The sequence below is a fragment of the Anopheles merus genome, unplaced genomic scaffold (genome assembly GCF_017562075.2).
Source record: "Anopheles merus strain MAF unplaced genomic scaffold, AmerM5.1 LNR4000030, whole genome shotgun sequence".
Taxonomy (NCBI): domain Eukaryota; kingdom Metazoa; phylum Arthropoda; class Insecta; order Diptera; family Culicidae; genus Anopheles; species Anopheles merus.
Window position 1 is genome coordinate 60,672 of NW_024427610.1, and position 15,556 is coordinate 76,227.

Genomic DNA, 15,556 nt, shown 5'->3' on the forward strand with positions numbered 1-15,556 from the left:
TTTGTAGCTCTAGCTGTTTGATGGTTTTGTCTTTCTGGTCACAGTTTTTACATTCGTTTTCATTATTATTGTACAGCACACGTCGACGTTCCTCAATCATAAGCTGTTCATTATTCTCATCATTATTATTTGCGTCGTTTGAAGTTTGTAATATTGATGGAATAGCTTTTAAAAAGAGTCACAATGTACAAAACACATAATTAATAATCATCCAAATTTCAAATAGTAAGGCAGAACCTCACATTTCACATGACAGATAGCTATTCGCTCAGATAGATCATGCGATTAATTTAATGATACGACCCGGAACAGGTACGTGCGTACCGGAATCGTTTCCCACTAAATCCAATCCGTGGGTGCAACGCGTTCTAGTGGACCAGAGTTTCTCTTCTTCTCTTCTTTAGGCTCAACAACCGTTGTCGGTCAAGACCTGCCAGACCTAGCAGGACAGTCAGTACTACCTATGGCGGCACGATCCATTTGGGGCTTGAACCCATGACGGGCATCCAAACTCGCTTCATTAACTTCATCGCTTCATCAATCATTTATGCCAACGGGCTTATGTTTCCTTACACCTACCGCAATTGCTACACCTACTGAACCTACTTGTACCTTACTGGTTGTCCCCAGTGATTCCGAGTTGCTTACGGATGGCTCCGACTCAGCAGGTGTGGGTCGATCCGCATAAACTAAAGCGATAGTAATTATACTATGATAGAAAAGTTTGAATGCCCGTCATGGGTTCATGCCTCGAATGGACCGTGCCTCCATACGTAGGATTGACTATCCTGCTATGTTAACAATAAGTCACTGAAAGCCAAGCTCACTTAACCGACAGCGGTTGTTGTGCCAAAAAAGAAGAAGGACCGTTTGAATGTGAATCAAATCACTTGCCGTCTTTACAGGAAAAAAAATCTCAAAACCTCTCAACAAAATCTTGTGTGCCCCATCTCTTTACTTTAGTAACGACTCAAAATTCATTTAAAAATTTAAATTAAAAACTTCACGCGTTCTTTCTGAATAAAAAAAAAACTTCCCGCGTTACTCTGCGTGTAGAACTGTGATAAAAAGGATAAACTATGTGTATCTGTCGTTACGTGTCCTTAGTTACCGTTACGTGTGCTTGCTCGTTCGCTCAACACAACAACATCAACACGTTTCATCCAGATGCATCTGCATGACGCACACGATGCATCCGGTCATAGAAACATGACTTCGGTGCTGCCAGCCAGCCAGCCAGTGAGCTGAGTAATTGGTGCTCTTAGGAATAGTTAAGAAAAAAAATGCACTACGCGAACTAAACGGATCCTGGGAAACCAAGGGGATACACACTAAAATCGCTCTTTATCCACAACTTCGCTCACTATTAAATTATCATTTTGATCTGTTTCCCGCTTAAATTTCCTTGAGAAACTTTACTGCACGACACTCAGTGGCGGATTAAGGGTATCAGGGGCCCTAGGCGGTAAGACGATTTGAGGCCCCCTGTAAATGCTAAATGATGGGGAAGGGGGGTTTGTACTGGCACTGAACTTGCTGTTGGGAAATTGAACAGTAAACTTGAAATGCCGTCGAGGGGGCCCTACGATCATCAGTCACAGGCTAAGACAAAGTCTGGCAGGGGGGGGGGGGGGGGCAATCATTCGCCAACCTCGGGGCCCCAAACATCCATCCTTCCATGGGCCCTTGCCGCTAGTACTATGTCCATACAGCGTACTATAGACTAACGATCTACGGGGCCCAGGCAACCGCCTAGTCTGTTTACCGTTAGATCCGCCACTGACGACACTTAAATATTTTCGGCAATCCTGATTTCGTATTACAGATGAACTGAAGTTTATGTTTAAATAGTACACGGGATATAATTTATGTAATATTGCTAAACACTACTATAATAACAATATAAATATTCATTTACTTACCGCCACAGTTGAGCTTCCGCAATTGTCCATTTTTCATTAAGGGAGCATGATGCAACTGGTAATCCTCTGGCTGAAAATGAGAAGAGCAAATAACAGAACAATTAGTAGGTTCCCAATCCTCACCACGATTGCAAAATTTCTTCCAGACACTGCGCAACACAGTTTCTTTCGGAAATTTATGAAATGCCGTATTTGTTCCCAGTTGTTTCACTTTGCAACGATTGTTGCTACAGCAAAATACAGAACACGAGATCGGCATGATGAAAAAAAGATTCCTGAATAAGATGAATGGATAAAAATCGCTTTTAGGCAGAGAAGTATCCCAAGATGCGGATTGTTTATGCAATGCATGAACAAAAGTGTGATGAAATGGTAATAAACCGCCAAAAGAGATTCCTGAGAATTTTTGAACAATCGAAACGTAAACAAGACACCAATACATGTACAAGAGGTATTCTTGCCGTCAAAATCGGTGCCCAAGATGGTAGCTGTCAAACGGGCTAATATGTGACCTGATATCTCAACAGACCTTGATCTAGAGCTCTTTTAGTTGATGCCAGGTCGGGGTGCATCCGAACGGCATCCAGGTTGCGTCACGTCAGGAGCGATGACAATCAATACCGCTCATACATAGGGTGTTCCATATACAACAATCACCACGTCAGAGTCGACAACTTGATTTTATATCACAGTTCACTAATGACATTCGTTACATAGCTGGTGGTAGCAACGTTGTAGCTGATGCGTTGTCGAGAGTGGGCGAAACACAAGTTATAACCAACATAACTTATGAGACGTTCTCTCAAGAACAGAAAACAGACAAACAATTACCACAGCTATTAGAAAACATGAAAAACACAAAATACAAACTTAGTCAACTTGTGCTAGACAAAACCAGCCTAGTTTTTGAAACCTCTGCGGGAAAGAACAGGTTATACGTACCATTGTCTCTGAGAAAAATCATTTTCGATAATATTCATAGCTTTTCGCACCCAGGAATCCGTGCTTCACGGAAAATGCTGGTGGATCGATATTTTTGGCCTTCTTTAATAAAGATGCAGCAAATTGAACGAGAGCCTGTATAGGATGTCAGAAAGCAAAGGTGGTGCGACACACTCGTTCGCCACTGGAAACGTTCCAGGTACCAAAAGGAAGATTTGACCACATCCACATGGATATCGTGGGTCTATTGCCTCCTTCAGAGGACAAGATGTATCTTCTGACCATCGTCGATCGCTTCACACGATGGCCGGAATGTTTCCCCATGACAGACATCACAGCACCAACTATTGCAAAAAACATTTGTAGAGCAATATATATCGCGATTTGGAAGCCCCTTAGTTGTAACAACTGATAGAGGTCGTCAGTTTCAATCTAGACTGTTCGAGGAATCGACGAAATTGCTCGGCACTCATCACATAAGAACTACAGCCTATCACCCGCAAGCCAATGGCATGGTCGAACGATTTCATCGGAAACTGAAGGGAGCTATAAAAGCGCACGATGATACCTTACATTGGACTCGATATTTGCCTCTAATTTTGCTTGGCATAAGAGTTTCCTTTAAAAACGACGTCAAGGGTTCCCCAGCGGAAATGGTGTATGGACAAAGTCTAAGGCTTCCGTCCGAAGTGTTTACACCCTCCGATAATAACCCGACGGATCCCCCCGATTTCATCCTAAATTTGAAAAATGCATTCAGATCCGTGGAACATATTCCCCCTAACATAAAACATAGCTACTCACAGTTCATGCCCAAAAGCCTGGAGACGTGTAAGAATGTCTTCGTTAGAGTTGACAAAGTCAAAACTGGTTTACAACCTTACGAAGGACCCTACGAAGTAATACGTAGATGCAGAAAAATTTTCATAGTCAAAAGAAATAACAAGAACGAATCAATCTCCATAGACAGACTCAAACCAGCGTTTGTTCTCGAGGGTCTGACCAAAAAAAAGCAACTACGATTCCACATCAATTAATGCCATAGTCCGCGTCTCGCGTTTGACGGCAATCATATACAAACAGTGACTCGGTCACTGGAGGGGGGTCCTGTGGTGATCCTACCACATACCGCGTACCCGTAAAGCGCTACGTTTTTGTGGTCAGCACTGTCAGTGCCGGCACTGCAATCACGACGTTGTACTAGCGTCCGCTAGATGGCATCAGAAATGATAGGGAGTAGTAAGACGAAGGGACCGAACAACCACGAACCATAGGAGAGCAGGGATAAACGATCGCACCGATAGGAGAGCAGGAATAAACGATCGCACCGATAGGAGAGCAGGAATAAACGATCGCACCGATAGCAGAGCAGAGATAAACAATCGCACCGAGCGATCGTCTTTCTCTTATCATTCCGACCGCCAAACTGTACGCTCGTGAGGTTCTTCCGTTCCGTTTATCTGTACGTGATTATAGTGCGTAGTAATAAAGTTGGTTAACGAAAAAAACCAAACAGGTGCTATAGTGTCTATAGATACTACATCGAAAGGTTTGTTTGGCGTTGTTGTAACGATTGCAAGGGTTCTCTATGGCATGTTTGTTTATTTTGCAGCTTAAACAATGTTTAACATAGTCTGTAATTTTTTTTTCATGTTCGGCCATGAATAAATCGATTTTAGTTTTTTATATAGTTTGTTGATTCCGACGTGACCTCCCGTAGGCATGTCGTGGTATCTTTTAATTAACATGTCGATATCATTTTTCTTATAAACCTCGACGGGTTTGTCATAGATTATTACGGCAGTGTTCTTAAGAACAGCGTTGCCAATGTTTTTAAAATCTTCTTTACTAACGTATTTAAAAATGTCATCATTAGCTTGTATTGTGACATATGTTTTACCTCTCGAAGGGTTATCTTTTCATTATTCTTGCATCTTTCAGCAATTTTATTTTTTTGGGCAGGCCTGCCATCAATGATTTTTAATACCCTTTCTAATTCTTCTTTCATGTTCGTATTTATTGCGAGTACTTCCTCTTCGGCAAGTCTGCTACGAAATCTTTTATCGTTGTCGTAAAATTTCGAGAGGAGATTGAAATAGTAATATTTTTAACATTCGTTGTAAACAAAGTTCAAAATTTATTACTGGCTTTTATGAATTCTTGCGACTGAATGCCGCTCGTTGTGCCTGTCCCTATGTATATATGTGTTTGGACAAACTCACGCCATCTAACGTGAACTAACTGTAACGCTACTGGATCGGGTTGGCTCATCCATTCTAATATTGCAGTTTGTTGTAGTCAAATAATTTGACAATCGTAGATATTCAAAAATAGGGTTTTTCTATTTTTGTCCAGGTGAAACGTTAGTTTAGGTAGATCGAATGCTTCTAAACTATTTGATGCATCATATACATGGAGTTGATCAGGCTCCTTGATGTGAATTAACTCAGCTTCTTGTTTCTTTTGTTTCATAGCCCTGGTAACTATGTGCATAGCGTTCAATCTTTCCGATGTGACCGGAATTCTTGATAAAGCATCTGATACAACGTTTGATTTTCCCGGGACGTATTCAACTTCGTAATCGTACTCCTCTAGATCCCATCTCATTTGTGTCAGTTTTGATGAGGGGTTTTTCATTGAGAATAAGTACACCAACGGGCGATGGTCTGTACGAATTTTAAATTTCCTACCATATATGTATGGTCTGAAATGCTGAACTGCCCAATGTATCGCAGTTAGCTCTTGTTCTATAGTTGACTTGTTGGATTCTCCTTTCGTGAAAGCTTTGATAGCGAGAGCTATGGGGAGTTCCATATCATCGTATTTTTGGGCTAGTGCGGCTCCACAAGCTATTTTAGAGGCGTGGGTTATAATAACAAAGTCTTTAGTATAAACCGGAAATTTTAAAATGTGATAGTAATTGGTTTTTAAGGGTATCGAAAGCTTTTTGACATATTTCGTTCCAGTGGAAAGTGGCGTTTTTTCTTAACAGTTGATTTAGAGGGTGTGTTATTTCTGCGAAGTTTTTGAAAAATCGACGATAGTAATTACAAAAAGCGACAAATCTTCGCACTTCGTCACTATTTTGTGGTACAGGATATTTTAGGATTATCGAGTACTTTTCCTTGTCTGGTTGTATACCTTCCTTCGAAATGTTGTGTCCTAAAAATGTCCCATCGTTTTTTAAAAAAATGCATTTGGAGGGGTTAAGCTTTAGATTATAACCACGCAATGTTTCAAACACCTTGCGTGAATTTTTTATATGTTGATTGATAGAGCACCCCACGACGATGATATCGTCTATGTACAAGAAAGCACATTGTGGTGGTAGTCCGCTTAAAGCGATGGACATCATACGTTGAAAAGAATTTGGACTAATATTGAGCCCGAAAGGTATCCTATTAAATTCGTAGTGCCCTGTATCTGTTGAAAATGCAGTGTATTATTTTGAATCCTTGTTTAACGGAATTTGGTGGAATCCTGATAGTAGGTCTAACGTTGAGAAGTATTTAGCACGGCCCAATTTATCTAAAATATCATCTATGCGTGGTAAAGGAAATTTATCGGGGCTAATTATTTTGTTCAGCTGACGATAGTCTATGACCAACCTGGGCGGGAATGGGAATGGGAAAAATGGGCGAATTATATGGTGAAACAGAATTTAGAATTATGTTTTCATCAACCATTGATTTTATCTGTTTGTTTATTTCCTCTTTTTGAGATTCTGGGGTTCTGTAATTTTTTACATAAATTTGTTTATTGTCATTTACCGTTATATTCTGTTCATAAAAATTATTGCAAGTTAAAACGTCATCTTTTAAGCAAAAAATAACATTATACTGTGAGCAAAGCTCTATTAGTTTTTTAGTTACATCAGTATCTTTAGTGTTGATGGTTATTTGCTCTTGAAGCTTTTGATTTCTGTTGTTGTTGCTGTGATTGTTGTTGTTATTGTTAGCCTCTTTAATGGAAACATAATAAAAATACTTCAGTGGATCAAAACTGGGGAGAAATGATTTAGGTAATACAAAATCATTTTCGGTTGTATTGATGAACTTTACAAATGGACGGTTTATATTTATGATTGAGTTAGCACAGAAAATTCCGGGGGCTATCTCTTGAGATAGTATTACACTATCCTCATCTATTTTGATTTCATTTATGTATTTTATGCTTTCACATCTAGCAGGGATAATTATTTTATTTCTTTTGTTGTTCGCGATAGGAATAGATATTATTTCAAAATTTATCTTAATGTGAAGAAGCCATGATTCATAGTCTATGTGGGAATTATTGTTTTCAAAAAAAAATCTTTGCCAAGTATGCCATCTACCTGTATTGGGAAATTTTCGTCAACTATATGAAAAGTTTCAGCAATGTTATATCCACCTATTTGTAGAAAGCCGTTTGTTGTTCATATTGTTGTAAACGACCCTTTTTCAATGCCTTGTATGTAGCTTTGTTCGTTAGGGTTGTATGCTTTGTTGTTTTTTATACTGTTAATTTTGATTATTGATATATCTGAACCACTATCTACCATCAGTGATAGCGCGCTCGTCGACATATCACTCCTGAGTAATACGTAGTTGTCAGTGGTTCCGTTTATGGTGTATCCTACTTTGTTGTGGTTTCTAAAAAAATATTCGTTTCATTGTGTTGGTTTGAGGCTTCAAATAGCCTTGATTCTTGTAGGTAAGCGTTCAACTGTGGTCTGTTTTTCAGACTCGTACCTCTATAGCCCTGATTTCTTTGGAATCTCTGGCTTTGATACTGGCCGTTGTTTTGGTATTGGTTTCTTTGGGAATTTCCTCGAAAATTTCCGCGATAATTTCCTCGAAAATTTCCTCTATTATTGTTTCCTCTTCCGTTGTATCGGCTGTTGTACCTGCCTCTCTGCTGAAAGTTTTGGTTGAAGTATTGTGGCTTTGCGTAGAGCACCTGCTCTGGTGTGTAATTACTCTAATTTTCCTGAAATTTTGTTACTGCTTCGCTTAGCTTCGAGAAGGATCCTGCTTTTAGGATTATTTTCGTTTCATTGTTTCTTGATTTATTTATTAAAGTTTCTATCCCTGCTTTTGTGGCCATTCGATTTGCAGTCTCTACAGGAATGTTTTCGGTGATATATAGGGATCGTAGTTGGTTTGTTATTTTGCTAATATTGTCGCAAAGTTCGGCTACGTTCCCTTTTGACTGTATTGATTTAAGATTGGAAATTAATTGGTCAGTTGTGACCATGGATACGTAATGTTGCTTGAGTGTTGTTATAATTTCTGAGAGATTTTGGTTATCGTTTACTATTTGTCTAACCGTACCTGAGAGTCGGGTTTTGACTAAACGCGAAATTATATTTTCAGCCATATTTTTTTGTTCTTGGGTAGCTGATGCAAATTCATCGTTAGTGATAGAATTGAATAGTTCTATTGCGTCGATGAAGGAATGCAGTGTTTCTGGGGACTCATCATACATCGGTATGAGGGTTGTTCCTAATTTAATGTTTACTTTAGCCATTTTGGTATTGATTTTCGCCTTTAATTTTGATGTAAATTTTAATGCATACACTATAGCTGGTAAACTAATTTTATGTGTATATGCTTGTTCTAATTTTGTTGCTATGATTGTGTGGATCTCTCCAAAAATATTCCTTGAGCAGTTTAGGAAAAAAATTATTTCTTCGCTTGAAATTGCATACTCTAAAATTGCCAATTTATCTGTTATATTTTTGTAGTTTGATTTAGTCTGCTCTAATTTGTTAAGCAGTGTATCCTTTTTATATTTGGGGCCTTTTTATAAATTTTTAAGACATTATTTAGGTTCTTGATACATAATTCTATTTCTTCTCTTATTACTGATGCTGACATTTCATATTCATTTTTATTGATGACGGTTGAGTACGTTTGCGACTCATTTTAGTATTACTAAATATTGATATGTCGTTATTACTAACAATATATTGTTATATTGTCATTAACCTGTATATATTACTCTACTGTTATTATATATTTGTTGTTATACTGTATATTAGTGTATTTTTGTATTGATACTCCTGAGCTCTTCGTGATCATGGCTGTGTTTTTCAAGCGTGTTTATTACGTTAACTTGGGCATCACCTGTTACGGCGGTGTGTCTGTTATAAGACCGTCACATTTTAAACATCAAGGAACCGTTTTCTTACACAATCACTGTTTTTGATTTCATCCCCTTCACGGTTAACTATTTTTCACAGTTTTTCAACATCGGTTTTCAAAATAACTATTTTTCACAAATTTTCCACGTTGAAATAAAAGTCTATCGTCATACTTATTTCTTGGATGACGTCCGTAGTGGCTTCTTCTATATCAAAATCTGATGAGTACCGTTGCCACCGCTCTTTTTTACTCGCGTCACTTATTTAGCTGATTCTTACCAATTTTTTTTTATATAAAGCAAAGAACAGTTTATTAACACTTATAACAGAAATTTCTTATTCGCTAGCTTAAATCTATAATAATTCTTGTTTAACATATTATGTTTTTCAATTGATTTTTGCCTATGCTATTGGTGAAATTCTCTTTATCAATAAATATTAAATAATTGATAAATAATGACATAATTTTAGCTCTTTTTTCTTTGTTTATATTATTCATATCTGGTTTAATAAGTTCTTGAAAATTTGGTTTTATATTCAATTCGTCCTTTACTATTTGTGTAAACAATATCCATATGTTTTTAATAGTTTTGCAATCTTTAAATTTATGCTCGAGATCTTCGATACTTCCACATTTGTTGGGTTTGTTTTCATTCCGAATTTAAATTTAATTTCTTCTGTCATAATTTTTTCATTTACCAAAAGATAATAGTAGCTTCGTTGTTTTGAATTCATTTTGTTATTATTAATATTACGCCATATCTTGTTCCAATGCAGTGATGGTGTTTTAGATTGAATATGTGGTAGAGGAAGCGAATCCCTTACTTTTTTGTAAATTTCTTTTGCTGAAGGATTATTTTTATATCTATCATTTAAATAGGCTAGTTCAGTTCTTATTGGCACTAAACAAGGATAGAATGATGGAAGATCTTTAATGTTTGGTGGATTTTCTGTTTGATTCAAGAAGCTTTTTGTAAATGGCATGTGTTGTTTTTCAATTAGGTGTCGGTTGATCAATAATGTTTTAAGTTTGAGTTCTGGTATTAGCAAGTTAAGACCTCCCTTGGCTTTGTTTAGAGCAAGTTGTTGCATTTTTACTCTTGGCCCTCCATTTGACCATATGAATATTCCCAGATAGAATGTAAGTCTCCCAAGATGTTATTTGCTTATTGTCATAACTGATCCAATGTACCACAATTTCGATGTTAGGAAAGTATTGGCTAGTATGACCCGTTGCTGAATGTTGAGCTCCCTCATTCTGTGCTGTCTTACTAATTGAGCAAACTTATGTGTTGTCGCTTCCCAATTCAATTTCATCGTCAAACGAAATGAGTTTGTGAATAGAATCCCTAAGATTTTGATTTTTTCTCTGTTTTCAATCCATTCTGTGTTGATTCTATTTTGATTATTGACTACTCCTATGTCCATTGCCAGGGATTTGTTTGTGTTAAGCTTTGCTCCTGACTCAGTTTCGTATTCCTCGAATGCTTTTTTTATGTTGAATATTTTATTAAGATCCGTTGTGATAATAGAAATGTCATCTGCGTAACAGTTGACTAAATCATTCTGACTGTTGCATATGTTTTCTAATACGAGGTTCTATACGAGGTAAATAAATGCATTGCCATGGGGTCTCCTTGCCTTACCGATCTTTTTATATGAAGTTTTCCTTGGAGGGATCCATTTATGTACAATCTTGAAGTAGATACTGAGTAAATTTTTTTGATGAGCGTTATAAAGTTTTCTTTAAATCCAATTGCCGTCAAGGTTTTATACAAATATGTATGGTCGACTCGATCAAATGTCTTTTCCTTGTCAAAAGAGATGAGTTTTCCTGCTATTTTCTTTTCCTTGAGGTTCATAATTCTATCTTTAATCGAAAGAAGTGCCTGAAAAATATTGTTTTTTCCGTTGCCACATTTCTGAGAAGATGTTAGGATATTGTGTGTGTCAAGGATATTTTTCATTCTGAATTTCAAAATTCGACTAAAAATCTTATAATCTGCGTTGAGCAGTGTTTTCGATTTCGAAGGTATTATTATTTTTTGGTATTAAAACAATTATTCCTTCAACAAATTCGGGTGGAATATCATTATCAAGAGCTTCATTGATTATAAGATTAAGTTCCTTATGAATAATATCAAAAAATGTTTCATAGAACTCATATGATAAACCATCTAATCCTGGACTACGATTTTTAGTTGCTGTTCGAATGGTATGAAATATTTCTACAGTTTCAATTTCTTTTGTTCGATCATTATTGAGCACACATGCCTCAGGTATTTTTCTGGGAATAATTGGCGTTGAATTTAAACAATTATCGTTGCTTGAAAAGACTAGCTTGAATTGTTCCTGAATGGCATCGAGTATCTCTTTTTCGTTTTCTAATGTTCGATTATTTAAACCGAGTTTTTTAATGAAATTACGATTTTTCCTTCGTTCAAATAGATGAAATGTACACATTGGTTCTCCTGCAATGTAGTTATTGTTTTCTTTGATAAAGTTTTGTGTCATTTTTCTTTGTAGTGTAAGCATTTCAGCTTTTATACGATTTATAGTTATTTTTTGATCAGGATTATTTACAAGCTTCGAATATGATTCATTTAATCTAGATTGTAACCTATCATGCGTTTGATTATATTCTTTGTAATGCATTTTAGTTTTCCATAGGAAAAAACTTTTGATTTTTGGTTTTGCATATTTTATCCACCATGTTAACCAGTTTCCGTAGTGTTTTTTTTGCCTGGTCCATCTTATCCAGTTTTCTTTGAATTCGTTTTGAATTTCTTGTGTTGTAATATATTTCCTATATGACCATAGCTTTTGCCTTGTTATTATTTGTTGATTATTATTTGGCAGTGCTAATCGTATGACATAAGCACGGTGATCGCTAAACGAAACGCTGTGAATGTCAACCGAGCGGAGATTTTCTTTTAGATTACGTGATACATAGATCCTATCTATACGTGAAGCAGAGTTTGAAGTAATGTAAGTAAATTTTGGTTCGTTTTTTAACAAATTCCAAGTATCTACTAAATTCAAATTATTAATTGCATTACGTAATGCTGGGCTATAGTTCGAGGTTCGAAGTGCATCTTTTTTTTCAATAATGCAGTTGAAATCTCCTGCAATAATTATATTTTCAACGGGATGTCTTAGGTGATATGCTAACGACTGTTGAAAGAAACGCTCTCTTTGTATTCTGTTTTGGCTACCAGATGGCGCGTAGATATTAATTAGTTTGGTTTTGCCAAAACACAGGGATATAATTCTCCCGTCTAAACTTTTTTCTACATGGGAGAATGAAATATCTTGCTTTAAAGCTATTGCAGTCCCTCTTTGTCGTTCATCTATGTTTGTTATTAATTCATAGCCTTGAATCATTTCTAATGACGAATCATTGACCTCTTGCATGCATATTATATCTAAATCTAGCTTTTTTACTGTTGCTATAAGAGCGTCTGTTTTGGTTGTGTTAGATATATTGCAGATATTGATACTTCCTATACGATAGGATTTTTTGAATTATGTTGTGTTTGAATGTGTAGTGGTGTTGGCCATTTCGAAATTATCTTTTACTTTGCGATGTGTCGAATCGTTTTTTTCCAGCTGTGTTAGTAATTAGAATCTATCGAGATTGTCTCCTACCTTTTATAATATTGTCTTCAGCCGATTTCGTATACCTCGTTCGCCCTCGTTTCGATTCTACCGTTATAAAATCAGTCAGTTTTTTATCAGCTTGTCTTTTCACCGAAGGCGATCGTGACCTGTACCCCTTATTGGTCTCCAAATTAACCGCTGTCTCTGTGACGGTGCTGTTATCGTTCGTCATTGCATCAGTTTGTTTTATTGGTATAAATTTCAGTCCCGATGTCCCCGGTTGAGGTTGTGGTGGTTGTTCCACTGGGATTGTATTCGTCGTAGTTGTTGTATTTAGTGTATTTTGTTTCTGTTGGTTCCCACTCGTCGTTACGTCTGCGTACGATTTTAGCCTATCCATTAGGTTTGTTTTTTGGCTGTTGAGCTTTCTGTTGCTCAAACAGGTCATTCCGTGGTGTACGGGATGATCGCATTTGCGACATGTGTGCTGCTGTCCTCTATGGGTAGCGAGAGTTGTTTCACCGTTGATATGGATATAAGATGGTATTTGTTTCTTGATTACCATCCTAACGTAGCGATATCCTTTCGGAATACCGGCACATGCGAAAGCGTCGCTCCACACACCTTCGGTAACGCAGATAACGTCTCCGTATCTCTGCATGTGGTTTTTTATGTGTCTGTTTGTAACTTGCGCTGAAGCGTCGTGAATCTTCACGATCGTTGATCCATCGTCCATAGTAATTGGTATGGGATATTCCACACCTTTACACTGAATAGTGTGTTTGCCATCGTTCTTTTCTACGATGTCCAAAGCAATACTTTGCTCCTTGATGTCTACGTGACATGAAACGGACGACGTCCGGAGGTGAATTCTGTTCACCTGTATCATCGATATTCCAAGTTTCCCGGTTATGAAGTCAATCACTTCATTAGTTGTTGGCTTGTTTGGGACATGAGAAAAGTCCAGCTTAATGCTAAATTGTCCCGTTGCCGACATGGTGCCGGTCTGCCACACGCTAGTATTTTTAACGCACACTTGTCTTTTTTTTTTATTTCGCTGAGCACTCTGCATCTACGTCTGTACTGCTCGAGCTCTAGAACCGAACTGTGCCAATAGTTCGTTCAGTTGGTTCTCCATTTCTGCGTGCGTCATTTTCATTTGTTTATTTGTTTATTTGTTTATTTGTAAATCTTAAGTGATTGGCCATCATTGGCCTTATCACTAATCTCATAAACTAAACTTATAATAACATAAAGCATCATGGTACAATGTAACATCAGCACAAAATAAATAACAAAGAGTATCACAGAAAGAAAAACAGGTTAACCTAGGGAATTCCAGTCGAAAGAGTCATAGTGCGCATTAAATCGGATAGCCATCGCAGTCAAAGGTTCATTATCGCTTTATGCACGTCTAGTTTGGTCAATTCTTAGTAGCCTAAATTTTCTTAAAATACGACCAGGTACGTGGAAATTAACTCTAGCTAAAAGGTCCGGTGAATCTATCTCTCCTAGGATGATTTTTTTTCATGAACAAGATTTGCGCCGTTTCGCGACGAGTAGCGAGAGATTCAAGTCCAAAAATTAAACACCGGGCATGATAACTAGGTCTCGCTGCTACGTTACGCCAGGGTGTGAACCGTAAGACCAAACGGGTGAATTTTTTCTGCACTGACTCAATCTCATTCGACCATAACGACGACGATGGGCACCAAACTACTGAGGAGTATTTAAGATGGATCTGACTAGTGATTTGTAGAGTGCGACAAGACAATGTGGGTCGGAGAATTCTCTCGACTGCCTGCGTATAAATCCTAGCATTTTGTTCGCTCTATCAATAATTTCGTTATGGTGCACATGAAAGTCAAGTTTACGGTCAAGAGTAACTCCTAAGTCTTTTACCGCACTGTGTCGTTGTAATTGTGTACCGGAGATGCAGTAGTTAAACACTATTGGACAATTAGAACAGTGAAACGACATGGACAAACATTTATCAACAGAAATTTGTAGGTCGTTGTTCAGACAGCAGTCGGAAAAAAGTCGATCGATGCTTGCAGGACAACACAATCACCAAAACACCTCACAGAAAAAAAAAGTCTGAGATCGTCCGCATACAATAAACATTCAGATTCCCTTGCTACAGTAGTACCGTCATTGAAAAAAAGAGAAAACAGCAAGGGTCCAAGGTTACTACCCTGTGGCACGCCTGAACAACTCACGAATTCCCTAGATGTCATACATTCAACTTTGACGCAATATCGACGATTGGTGAGGTAAGATTCGAACCACTCCACTAAAGGGGTAGAGAATCTAAGACGAGCAAGCTTCGCCAACAGCAAGCGATGATTCACCCGATCAAAGGCAGCCTTAAGGTCGGTATAGATGACATCCATCTGGGCTCCCGAAGCGAATGCAGCATGGCAGTGAGATACAAACTCCACCAAATTGGTGGTCACACTGCGGCGAGGGAAGAACCCGTGTTGGCGTGTTGATATCAGCGAGCGGCAACAGTTCAAGAGCGTGTTCTGGACGACGACTTCAAAAACCTTAGCACCTGCATGCAAAGTAGTAATGCCACGGTAGTTTTCCACTAAGCTCTTATCCCCCTTTTTATGCACAGGAAACATGTAGGACGATTTCCATGCTACTGGAAACATACGCTGATTGAGCGAGAGTGTGAAGATACGAAGCAGAGGTCCGGCCAAAACTTCGCTGCATTTGGCAAGAACTGCGGTTGGAATACCATCAGGTCCAGGGTTGTAGGATGGTTTGACCTGCTTGAGCGCCTTTAGAACAGAGTCTCTGGAGATGTTTATGTCACGCACATTAACATCGACAGCGTCGGAGGGCACGTTGTTGAGAGCAGCATCCAATGAGAAGCCACCCAACAAATAAAGCCGAAGTCGCTCCAACCTTTGACTCTGTGCCAGAGCGAAAAAGCATGCATTCTGCATCAAGTTCTACAGCT